Raw genomic sequence first — 14,225 nt, 5'->3', positions numbered from 1 at the left:
TGAGATTAAGTGAAAGCACACATTACGAGGAGTGACCCAAGGCCGTGAGTCATGTAAGCCCTGGGCCGCCCCTTTGTGCACGGTTTCCTAGGCCGAATGGCCGTGTATTGTGTCGTGTGTATAGCGTTGTATTTTAGATCGAGTTGTATCTTTAATTTCCCGTTGTGTCGGCATGAAATGCCTGGGTTGTAAGAGGATAGATCCCAACGGCTCCCCCATTCCCATCAAGCCTTGTTTGCTTTGTTTTGTATGTTATTAGATCAATCAACCCACATGCTAAATTACAACTTTGACAAAGTTTGTTTAGTTGCATCTAAATCGACATAGAAACTTCACATGTTAGGGTTTTGAAAACGATGTTTGCATATCATATATCGTAGTAGCTATGACCTTGTTTGAAATCCGATACTTGACTTAGTAGAGGCCGTTATTGACGGGCGGGGTTAGGTGTCCTTATGGGCTTATTGACACGTACCCTCACCCCTTACTCAAGATCTATGGTTTGTGGATCCGTCTAAATACCATTGGATTACGAAAGTCATTCAAATCGAGTGATATAGGGTACAAGTCTTTATCTTTAATCACTCGTAGTCGATTGGCTTTATGTTTTTCGACGAAAGGTGTAAAGTTGACTTGAACAGTTCCAAGTTCCCAAAAAACTTGGTGGCGACTCTAATTTGTCTTAATTCGATTCGAAAGAACCTCGAGTCGATTATGCCTAGTGTGGATCCCGAGGACGCAGTTCCCGAGGGCCTTGTCCACACGGGCGCTCCTGTGCTATCTCGGACCTGACCACCAAAGGTCTGTCTCGCGGTCTAGCCTTACCATTTCGATCAATCACCATCTCTGCGGCAGGAGAAGTCTTCGGTTTCTTCGACGAATGAAAAACACATGCAAATAAAATAATTAGAGAAAGAACAACAATGACGGAGATGACAAAACCTAAAACCATAAAGCGATAGATTTATACCTGATAATTAGAGAAAGAAAGAGACGATGACAACAACAGTGACGGAGATGATAAAGCGACGATGAGAAAGGGACAATGAGAAAGAGACGATGAGAAAGAGTGTGGTTGTGTGTTTGTGTTTGAGTTTGCGACTGTAGCTGATCTGTGTTTGTGTGGTATATATTGTGGTAAAGTATTGACAATGGTTATTACACATAAACCCGTTGTCATTAGATAATATATTAACAATGGTTCCTTTGACAACCGTTGTTAAAAAGTATTAACAACGGGTTCTAATATAACCGTTGTAATTACTTTTCACTAATTTTGCGCCAAATTATTAACAACGGTTATAATGTATTACAGAGTAAACCATTGTTATTAGTTTTTATATTAACAACGGTTGTGCAAGATTGACTCGGTTTTAAAACCAATAACAACGGTTAACAACACATAAACGTTGTAATTAAGTTTATAAAATTTTGCGCAATCAATTCTACAACGTCTTATGGTGATTTTCGCGAATAAGCGTTGTTAAAGGGCCATTGTGGTTGCCTGGATTTGTAGTAGTGCCCCAGTCAAATATTTCTGGTTCTCTTTCGCTACCTCACGGATCTTGTAGTCAACAGGCTCACACTTCCTCAATTTCTCGCGCTCCTCGGGGGTGGTAGCCTTCCTCCACTGCAAATAGGAATCCGATACCCACAATGAACTAACAGATGAATGTAGGAACCATATGTTTCTTTGAGCCCATTTGAGGGCCCACTCTCTACGACTTTCGGCAGTATGTGTTGGGAAATGTGTCCTCAACAATAGTGCGATCATATGATTTAAATATCATTATTAAATCTCATACTAAGAATACGTGAGGGATGATTCTTTATATAGTCGACTGACCGTCATTAATCGGTAATGATTGGCTAACTAGAGTTTGACATTACTGTCGTGTGACGGTGGTGGTCAGGTGATCCCTTTAGGTCACACCTATAGGATGAGGCCCAAATAGATATTTAATTAATTGTATGCGATACAGATTAATTAATTCCTTAATTATGGGAGTGCAATTTTACGTCTTATTGTAATGTGATTAAATAAGATTTAATTTAGTAATTAAGTGTTAAACTACTAAATTAGTTGAGGTATTATATAAGTTTTGAGGTAGAGGTAATTAGTTATTTAAAGTTACAAAAAGTTGTAATTTTAACCAACTAGTAATTATGGAACCCATTATATGTTGATATAATGGTAGTATACTACTCAAAAAGTGGAGTGTAAATTATATTATTAATTGTAATATTTAAGTGTTAAATTATTACATTAATAATTAATTATGTAAGATAGTTAAACATATGACTTATAAGCTTTTGTGGGACAAATGACAAAAGGTAAAAATGGACCAAAATGGGTCCAATATTTCGGCCAATTGAAGAGACAAAAGATGCTCTTTTGTTTTTTGTTTGTGTTGGTTATAGTGTGATTGTGACATATCACACAAGCCTTTTCATACTACTTCTTACACCTTTATTCCCTACACTCAACAAAGTCATTACAAGAGATTAAAAACAAAAGCAATAAGATTCCCTTCAAGGGAAGAGGCCACCGGTTTTTTGGCCATAAAAGAGAGCATTAGTTGCTCATTTTCTAGTTAGTGCTTTGGTTGTTTTTCTCTCTAGTTTTTTCCCTCACATGCTATTGCACCAAATTCTCATAAATACTAATACACTCAATATATTACTAGAGGTAGTAATACTAGAAATATTAGTATTATTAAGGTTACATTTCTACTACATATCTAGTTAATATTAGTAGGAATTTTTTGGATTAATCTTAGGTGCAACTTATTGGAGTGTCTTCTATACTTGGAGTCTTAGGAGGATCATCCATCATATTTAGCTCAAGAACAAGTGAAGGAAGGTGACCTTACTTGTGCCCATATTTTCGAACCAACTAGCAATGTAAGGAACATTGTTTTTCTTATAAATCTTTCATTTTGTTATGCATGCACTAGATCTAAAGAACATATAATTAACAAGTTAATTTTTTCACTATTAGAGGAGTCTAATAATAGGTACATGAACCTTACAAGTGGTATCAGAGCATAAGGATGTTGCATGCATAATCGGTTATTGTTTTTCCGAGTTAAAAGGTTAACATATAAAACTAAAAATTTGTGATTTATAAGTATAAAGCACGAAATCACCATGCATGTTATATATTCTGGTCCTAAAATGTTTTTAGGTCATTTTTATGATTTATGGAAATTTATTGCTCATTTTAATGATTTTTGGTCATTTTATTACATTTTTATAACTAAAATGGGAATTAAAATGCTAAATATTTTTAAACTAAATTTATGACCTTGAGAATTTTATATGACCTCACATGCATATTTTACAAGTTGTGTGTAAAAAGTCGAGTTAATTTGATTAATATTGCATGATTTATGATTTTTATGAGATAAAAATGGATTAAAAGAGGTAAAATGGTTAAAAACTAGTTAAATTTCCAAGTAAGCCATGATTTTTAAATATGATGTCACATGCATTATTTACAGAGAGTATGTAAATTTCGAGATTAAAATATATCTTTTAGCACGATTTATGGATTTTTAGAGTAAAAATGGCATAAATAGTGACTATTTTAGAAAAATTAGCTAAAACGTATTTCATGGCTTGAGAAAATTATTTTAAGTTTTATTATTATCCCACTAATCATATCTAAGGTTGTAAAAATTATTGGATTAATTTTCGGATACTTTAAGTATTTTATGAGATAAAACCGATAATATGCAACTATATTTTCTCAAAACTAATTCGAAAATTTTAACCATGATTTTTGTCATTTTGAGTGTCATGGATTTATTCCAGAATGTTCAAAAATTTAAAATTCACTTTTTGGAATTGTTATAATTTAATTTGGATTTATTTCATATAAATAATGATTTTAAGGTAAAAAATGAGCATAAAATTAAATCAAGTTGAATTATTGTCAAAAATTTAGTGATGACTAATTTTTGAGTCCTAAAAAGTGTTAGGATAATTAACTTGAGCTTAGATGTCATTTATGTGTTAATTAGTGATTTTAAAAGGTTATTATCACGCATTTCCATAAAACCGGATTATATGTACGACATAAGTTAAATAGGGTGATTTGGCACATCATTTGGCATGATAGGTATATATTATAATTCTGCATATTTCAATTGTTGAATGTCTTTTATTTATATAATTTTGAATTATGTAATTTTATCTTAGTATGGCCTTAGTTTTAATCGATATTACCCGTAATGAAAGGGAATATTGATTCGGTTGTAATTTAATGTGATCTCGTATCACTTTTATTTTATTTTTATTAGATGTTCGATTTTACAAATGTATAATAGGAAAATTTTTGTATTTTTATTATTATTTGTAATTATGGAGCATCTTCAAAGACGGTGCCATTCAGAAAGGTGATCCGACGAAGACGGTGTCTTGGGAGGCGTGCCACTTGAAGATTCAAGGGACCAAAGGAGTTGGTTTCCGAATATGTAATAGATTATTTGATTTTCTATTTTAGGAAGGCCATACTAGGAATTTTATTTATTGCTTTGCATTTCTTTTAATATGTTACATGCATTGCCAAATCGCCATAACAAACACATGCATATCATATCGAGTCATCGACCGTGTCAATTATAATTATCGTAGTTCACCACTTTAGTTCACTTAAAATGTGATAGATAATAAATTGACAAGACCTCTCACATATAATAATTGAGAATTAGCCTTGCCAAAAAGTAGAAACCCATGAAGTACCAATTTCATAAGGGAGTTGAGCCGGCTTTACCGTAATACAAACCTTGTTACGTTGGCGAAGTGGGGTAGTAAAATGTTATTACATCGAAATTTGGAGTGAGCTCAACGGAAGTATTGTTGACCATAGTCGCATGTGTTCCGGGCTAAAGATGAAAATTAGAGTAATTTTTATCGACCGAGAGTTCTAAAAGTAGATTCGATTAAAGAGTTAATCCACTAAGTTATATTAATAAGGGATGAATCGGCTCACCGTGCCCGAGTTGATATGAATTTGGATCTCGGAATCATTTATGTAGTTGGGTGGAGGTCACTATATAAATGCAATACTTGTAGTTAAATTTACGAGTATTATTAAAACGATAGATGATAATTAATTCCTTCATTTCCTATTTTGTAGTCAAATTTATTTTATCAACCGCAATGGCAACTCCAATCACGTCTGCATCCACTAGTTCCACCACGCTTACCAATGTGTCATGGCTCCGATCCTTCATGGATCGATGTAAGTTAGAAAAGAATGGGTCTAATTTCGCCGATTGGGACGCGCAACTTCGCTTGGCCGCGCAAGGTGACGACAAGCTTCGTTACCTTACCAAGGAATCTCCCACCGAACCTAATGCTAGGTCCACCCCCGCCGCTAGGCAAACCTATGAGGTTTACAAAAAGGAGTCAGCCGCGATCAAAAATGTGTTGATCTTTGCTATGGAGGCCGAACTCCAACAAAGTGCTATAAAGATTAGCACCGCTCATGAGATCTACATGAAGCTTGTGAACATGTTTTCACGAGCTCCTAGGGTCATTCAATATGAGGCGGCTTCCGCATTCTTTGATCTTAATATCAAGGACGGCCAAAAGGTGAGCCCTCATGTGCTCAAGTTGATGGAGCATGTTGAGACCTTGAAAATGCATAAGGTGGAAATTCCCAATGAACTCGTAATTGATCGAATTCTTCATTCCCTCAACAAAATCAAAGCATATGTTCAATTCCGGGTGAATTTTAATATGCAAGATAAGAAAGTTTCCCTTGATGAGTTGCACAAAATGCTTGTGCAAGCCGAAAGGGACATGGGGGTAAGTGTTAGCACCACAAAATATGTGCTCAATGTCAATCATAAGAGCAAGGGAACCATCAAGAAAGGCGGGAAAAAGGGGAAAAAGCGAACTCCCAACAGGAATATAGCTAAAGCTTGTGAAGCTAGTACCTCCAAGCCCAAGTACAGTGACCCCACCGTGGACAAGTGCCACTATTGTTGTGGTGTTGGGCATTGGAAGAGAAACTGTTCTAAATATCTTGGCGACATCAAAGCTGGAAAGGTTATTCCAGTAGGTATATAACTATCCCTATCTTTTATGTTTCAATCTCAACCGTGGTATGATGATACAAGTTGTGATGATTACCCTTTTTATTGTAAATAGGGCCTCCTGCCAAGGACAAAGGCAAGGAGAAGCAAGCCTAGAGGATCATGAGGGAAGCTAGAGTAGCCGACCGTGGTGATGGATCAATGGAAGCTTGGCTTAAATTTGCTTTGTCTTTAATTTTATGATGTATTTCAAGTTTTTAGAACTATTTTGATTTCCTTATGTGACTTGGAAATTGGTTTGTATCCTTTAAACACGGGTTGTATTTTGGATATTAGTGATTTGGTTTTCAACCCAAATCACTTGTTTTATTATGTTATTTGTTCTACAATCATCATCATAAATTACTTGCGTAGAGAAACATTAGATAAACAACTCAAATTGATCAAATAGACGATTATGATGATGGGATCATTATATGTCCATAAGCTATGAATATGATTCTCCTTATGTCATCATTACTAAAAGTAACAACTTACTTATGTAAGATCAATTAAAGTTGTAATGAGTTTTTGAACTCATCAAGTAGGGAATTCACGATACCATATGGACACATTATTCTAAACGAATGGTCAACCATGATATAGCTAGAATAGAGAGTCTATTAAACAGATGACATGGATAAGACTCGTATATTATCAAGCTGCCATGTTAGGATGGCCTTTTGAAAGCCAATACTAGTCTAAGTAAAACTCCTAATACTCCGTTAAATATATATGTTTGTGACTCACAAAGCTATCTCTCATGAATATTGATATATTTCTGAGAGATAGAGTGGGACTAGATTGAATCGTCACAAACATTTGTTATAGGTGAAATGTTACTTTGTGAAAGTAATAGAATTATAGAGTGGGAGTTGGTATTGAACTATAATCTATAAAGATAGTTTGAGAGCATAGTTCAGTGGGAGTTTATCGCACATGTCTTATTGTTCAAAAATATTACTTTGTGAAAGTGTTAGTATCATGACCTTGTTACATACGAGCCGAAGCATTACAATCCGAAAATTGTTACTCAAGAGTAGATTTACTTTAAGGTGAGGGTGTCCTCAAAGGTAAATAGAGATTTAGAGTACACAAATGCATAAGATTTACATGAAGATGTTGGTCAAGATAAATTATGTTAGGAATTGCCGCATTTCATTTTAATGAAGAATGGCAAATAGAATTCGCTTTTCTAAAATGGGAATTTAAAGAAGGAAGTTTTTGAAACACAAAATTTTAGATGAAGATCTAAGAATCCTAACATATTATGCGTAGCTTTCTTAAGTGATCTTAGAATGATCTTAAGCAAGCATTAAAGGATAATACTTTTCGTTCATGTGATTATAGTGAATTGTTACATTCACATGATTGAAGAATCATGATATACATGAAGTTAAGTGGGAACTAGAATTGTTTCTCCATGTCTTATATGTTGATAACATATTACTTATTGAGAATAATGTACCAATGCTCTCTTCTGGCAAGAGTAATTGGGAGACTTGAAAAGGGATGCAAAGTATTCTAGATTTTGAATTTATGTGAGAGAATATTGGCATAGAGTTGAGAGTCTTATGTGGATAAGATATTTCACATCTGTTGTATAATAACAAGGTCAAATAGGCTATTCATGTTGATGGAAGTAGAATTACTATGATGGAGTCATAATCATTCACTGAACCTATTAAGTTGTTGATCACATGAAATCAAATTCTAATGTTTTCGCCATTAGAATGATCATGTATGCCAATAGACGCACGTGCCATGTTGTGATATATGCTGAGAGCATAATAAGTCAATAAAGGGATAATTCCCATAATATGGCTTGTGAAAGCCTTAAAGAACATCCTTGAGATTCTTGAGAAGAATTAAGGATTCGTTCACATATTTGGATGACAAACTAAGTTAGGTGTTGAAGTGTTGCACAAATTTTAGCTTACAAACTTAAAAGGGTTTTGTTGAAATCCTAGGATGTCTTATGGACTAAGGAGTAAGAAACTAAGAAAAGTGTTTTAGTTTCGCACATTGCAAATTCTACAAAAAGGAATCTAGGTAAATTGTGATAAAATGGTCAACGTAGGGATTAAGGGTGAATCCCACTACTAAATGACTTTATCACAAATTATGTGATAACAGTGGGAGCATCTTTCAAGTTAAAGAGCCCAAGTCTAGTAAGAAGTCTAGATACATACTTGGATAAATTCATGTCATGGGAGATGACATTGAATGGAAGGAAATAGCAATTAATAAAGTGGAATACATGGATATTGGGTATATCAACTTTCCAAGCTTTTATTGCATTTAAACTGGTGTTTATAATACACTAGAGATGGGATATGAATTATTAATAGTGTATTAATTATTCATATGTGATAATCTCATTTACCGTTTGAGTTTCATTAAACTCACCCGCTACCTTGTCGTATCCGAATGGGTTGTAGAGACAAATTGAATCCCATTAAAGTGAACTGGATTGAAATGGTATTCGCCCCTAGTTACTTATATGAGGTGACGTCTTGAAGTGACTAGAGTGTGATGCGATTGATGGCAAGTTCAAGTGTCATACAGTCATATGGGATGACTAGTCGATCACATAGGCAGACTGTATGTGACACTCTGTCGGGAAATGACCGCTTATTGAGTTCTGGTAATTCATAAAGCCCGGTCATGGCAAGAGCTACTATAGTATTCTTATGAGTCAATTCTTTTGACTAGAGACTATTCGCCCAAGTTGGCACAACTTCTGATTAGCTTTGATTTATACTCTACGATTTCGTAAATGAGGTCAAACTGGGTATATTTTGTGTTATGATGGAATGTGGCTGAACGAAGGGAATAGGGCGATAGGAATTGTCCACCCCTTGTCAGGGTTGTTTGAAATCTCAAGGCCACTCGAGGAGTAGTTAACTTGAAAAGGGTGGCCACGCTCGGAATCTATCCCTGATAGATAATTCCGGTCAGACAGTTAATCTCCAGATCGAGAAAACCACTCAAGATATGATCAAACGTAAGTACGACCTGCAAGACACCTTGCATTGAGTGGGAGTTTGTAATAGGACAAGAGAATTGGTGACGCACACTTCTCGAGGACAAGTGGGAGATTGTTGGGAAATGTGTCCTCAACAATAGTGCGATCACATGATTTAAATATCATTATTAAATCTCATACTAAGAATACGTGAGGGATGATTCTTTATATAGTCGACTGACCGTCATTAATCGGTAATGATTGGCTAACTAGAGTTTGACATTACTGTCGTGTGACGGTGGTGGTCAGTTGATCCCTTTAGGTCACACCTATAGGATGAGTCCCAAATAGATATTTAATTAATTGTATGCGATACAGATTAATTAATTCCTTAATTATGGAAGTGAAATTTTACGTCTTATTGTAATGTGATTAAATAAGATTTAATTTAGTAATTAAGTGTTAAACTACTAAATTTGTTGAGGTATTATATAAGTTTTGAGGTAGAGGTAATTAGTTATTTAAAGTTACAAGAAGTTGTAATTTTAACCAACTAGTAATTATGGGACTCATTATATGTTGATATAATGGTAGTATACTACTCAAAAAGTGGAGTGTATATTATATTATTAATTATAATATTTAAGTGTTAAATGATTACATTAATAATTAATTATGTAAGATAGTTAAACATATGACTTATAAGCATTTGTGGGACAAATGACAAAAGGCAAAAATGGACCAAAATGGGTCCAATATTTCGGCCAAATGAAGAGACAAAAGATGCTCTTTTGTTTTTTGTTTGTGTTGGTTATAGTGTGATTGTGACATATCACACAAGTCTTTTCATACTTCTTCTTACACCTATGTTCCCTACACTCAACAAAGTCATTACAAGAGAGTAAAAATAAAAGCAATAAGATTCCCTTCTAGGGAAGAGGCCACCGGTTTTTTGGCCATAAAAGAGAGCATTAGTTGCTCATTTTCTAGTTAGTGCTTTGGTTGTTTTTCTCTCTAGTTTTTTCCCTCACATGCTATTGCAACAAATTCTCACAAATACTAATACACTCAATATATTACTAGAGGTAGTAATACTAGAAATATTAGTATTATTAAGGTTACATTTCTACTACATATCTAGTTAATATTAGTAGGAATTTTTGGGATTAATCTTAGGTGCAACTTATTGGAGTGTCTTCTATACTTGGAGTCTTAGGAGGATCATCCATCATATTTAGCTCAAGAACAAGTGAAGGAAGGTGACCTTACTTGTGCCCATATTTTCGAACCAACTAGCAATGTAAGGAACATTGTTTTTCTTATAAATCTTTCATTTTGTTATGCATGCACTAGATCTAAAGAACATATAATTAACAAGTTAATTTGTTCACTATTAGAGGAGTCTAATAATAGGTACATGAACCTAACAGTATATGCCACTGCAGTCTGAGGAATAGTATCAAGCTTAGGAATCCTCTGTTTAAGGCCCACCTGCCTCATCAATCTCTCCGGGAAGATGCATACCATGAATTCCAAGCCAGGAATGCGTACCGGTCGAGTAGGATCTAAAGATGACACTCCAGTAACTGACATGAGATGCCACCATGGCACAACCCATATGAACAAGGGACCACCTTCATTCTTCAACTTGTTCTCCTAATAGTTTCAAACTCGAGTGAAGTCAACCATATCGAGCCTGGTCCTCATAGCAATCGACCTGGCATGATATCCGGGTACATTAGCTAGGGGCTCGATCAACAATAGACGCTCCATGAGCTAAACCTACCAAAGACGGGAATTATTATCCAACTGAAAAAAAAAAAAAAAAAAAGAAAAAAAAAACGATCGAAAAAAAAAAAACGATCGAAAAAAAAAGACGAAAAGAAAAAAGAAAAACGGTTGGTATTGTACATGAAGGTTCTTACCTGCAAAATGATAGGTTTTTTCCAAATAAGGAAGCTCACGGTTGGCTTTCCTTTTATCCAGCCCCAAAATGATCTCTCCTAGGCACAGACAAGCTGGGCTCCTACGCAGCTCCATTTGCTCAATCAAGCTCAAGTAACGAGGATCCCCTCTCATTTCCTTATCAACAAGCCCTTGGAGGACATAACCATACAGTAGGCAAAACCCGAATGCCCTATGCCTCGCTATATAAGAGATATAAGGGTCTTCCCTGTTTATAAATCGATTAATAAAATCGAGCATACGGACTCCTTTTGAGGTTACAAGACGGTCAACCTCAGCTTTAGTCAGTCCAAGTAAATCTTTAAACTTGTTTTCGTACCCTTGAGAGCTAGAGGGTATAGCAGGCATATTTTCTGTGTCCCATCCTCCAATTGCAGCAATATCCCCAGGAAAAGGACAGATATCACCTCCAGGGAAGGCAAACACGTTGAAATTAGGGTCCCAATATTCTAGGCAAGCATCCAAGAATGGTTTTACAACCTTCACCAGTTTCAAACTCAAGATTGACCCCAAATTGAAAGCACCCATATCATGCTTCTCAACGTTTGTAAATTCATTTGTCCAATCTTTGAGACGGTTTTCCAAGGCATCCATGATTTGTAAATTTTTCTATGATTATAGGAGAGTTTTATATGATAGACGGAAGAAGGACGGAATAATTATGTGAATAAAAGTTCCCTCGACGTCTATACTTAAACTAAAAGTTGTTTCCTAAAATCCGTTAGAACTGGCAAAACTTGGGAAATGACGCAGCACCTGCTGCGCCTCTTCGAAGGGTCGCAGCTCGTGTTGCGCCTCTTCCTCAGAGGGTTTCTGTTATTTTGGTAATTCCGTCAAATTACCATATTTTATGTTCCCTATTTTTACGGGCGCGCCTTTCTAGACGACATCGATATTTTCGTCAAATAAGCACACTTACCTATTTCATTTTATTTTAATTTTTGGGGGAATCATTTCACTCCCAATTCACATTTCATTTCAAATTTCACATTTCATTTCAAACTTGTACATTTCTTTTTTTTTTCGTTTTTTAGGGGGTAGCCCTCCCTACCGTCCGGTCATTTTTTGGAAATTTTTGGCATTTTTTCGCTCATTTCTGGGCAAGTTTTTACATTTTTAGGTCTTTTCTTTGTTTTGCGCTAATTTAAGCCATATGTACGATATGTGTTCTATGTGCAGTTTCTATGAAAATTTCGGCAGCATGACGGCGTAAACCGTCATCTACCAAACCTGTTCAAAGCTAACCTGCAGGAACGAACATACAACCCAGCAGCAAAAGGCACTCAGGCTATCATATATACAACCAAAATGATATATGTACATCCAACTAATGGCTCTTGCCCAAAACAAGTAAAAAATGAAGTCCTAAATGTACAAAATATGTACAGTATAGCCGACGACAGCAACAGAAGCAACAAAAAACAAAGACAACTACTCCTGGTCGCCACCTCGCTCGGTGACCCTGGCCTAGAGAGCTGCAATCTCGGCGTCTCGAACCTCCAACTCCCTCAGCAGGTGAGCCGTCTCCTCCTGGGACTGCACTAGCTCACGCTCCAGGTCGCGCTCCCTCTGCAAATGACAAAGAAATGCCTCATTTCAATCATTTCAAATACAAGGAAACTACAAATTCAAAATGAAGTAAAACGAAAGGTTCATACCTGTCGTCCTTGACCACCAGCAAGTGCCTCAATGGCAGTAGCCCGTAGCCGGTTGTCCACCCTCCACAATGCCACGTGCCAAGATGGCGCCACCTGCATTTCAATAAACAAAGGTTTTCAATAAAATGGACAAGTGTATTCTTATACAGCAGCAAAAGCTAACTGAATCGGAGGCTTACCCTCCTGACCAAGTGCTGCCACTCCTCTAGGCCAGCATCTATCACCGCTTCGCCAAAGTCGCGGAGCTCGGAGATCGTTGTCATCCTCGCTGCGTCAGTGTACTCGAGGGTCTCGGGGTACGCTGGGGGCTCGACGCCCGCCTCCTCAACCTCCTGAAAATTCAAATTAATTATTTATTTGATGATCATTCATCATTTTATCAAGTCAACTAAACTCAAATAGGGAAAATGAAGCACTTAACACTATCGGCCAGCCTCCGGCGAATGAACGCAGAGTACTCCTCGCCAGGAAGAAGAAGAGCGTCGCCACCGACGTCTGCCAGGTCAACCTCCCTCTCAGCGTCAGAAGCCTCCCTAAACATCGTCCGAGGAGGATCGATGGGAACCGTGAAAGCATCACGAGAGAACTGACGAGTCAAGCATTCGCCCAGATACCACACTGGACCCATCGACGTCCTCAACAGCATCCGACTCGAGCTCCTAGGTCGAAGGACCTCAGCCACGAAAGGAGGGGCGTCAAGGTAGTCCACCCAAGGCCTGGGCACCCACTAAGATAAGCAAACAAGAGGTCATTCTTATGATCGCTTCTAAAGAAGTAATGAATAAACAAATGAAGGAAAAGTGATTCAAAAGTACTTACGCCACTCAGCATCAGGGCATTTACGCCCCGTTGACAGACAACATAAGAAGAGTGTTGGCTCTTCCTACGGCACATCACCCAATCCCTCACAACGGGATAATCTCTCGACCCCGGCTCCGTCCTCTTGGGCGCGAAGGCCGGAAAGTAGGAGTACACCCATGCCTTCAAAACAAGATAATCGATGACGATCTTTCATGATTCGATATGAAGAAGAAATGATATTTCATGATACGAAATGAAGGTTTATACCTCCAATAGAAATCCAGGAACGACAGTAGCAGGATAAGTGCCCTTCTCCAGCAACTCCGGACGAACCATGACCCTCATATAGCGAGTGAGGACCGCAAAGCCAGGAGTCACCCGGTCCCAACGACCTAGGTCACTCAGGTCAGAAAGGAAGGGAAGAAGCTTCGTCGATAGCCTATCCCCCTTGTCTCCAAGGTAGAGTGAAGACAAGAACCACCAGAGCCACAGACGAGCCCTCTGCTCTGCAGTACAAGGAGGAGGAGCCACCTCTCTCCCGTCCATCGTCACCACCGTCGGGGTCTTACCCGCAATGTAATCCCTGACGTAGGAGCTCGGCACTAACCCGAGAACCGTAGCAGCGCTCGCCGCCAAGTTCCAGCCGATCAGCCTCTTGGCCTCAGTCGAGTCCACCCTCATGGCCGTCGACGGCCACACCACAGCCTCCATTCCACACGGCAGATCAGAAATCATGTCGTAGTCCTC

Source organism: Silene latifolia, chromosome X (genome assembly GCF_048544455.1).
Source record: "Silene latifolia isolate original U9 population chromosome X, ASM4854445v1, whole genome shotgun sequence".
Classification (NCBI taxonomy): Eukaryota; Viridiplantae; Streptophyta; class Magnoliopsida; order Caryophyllales; family Caryophyllaceae; genus Silene; species Silene latifolia.
Note: the sequence above shows the minus strand (reverse complement) of the source record.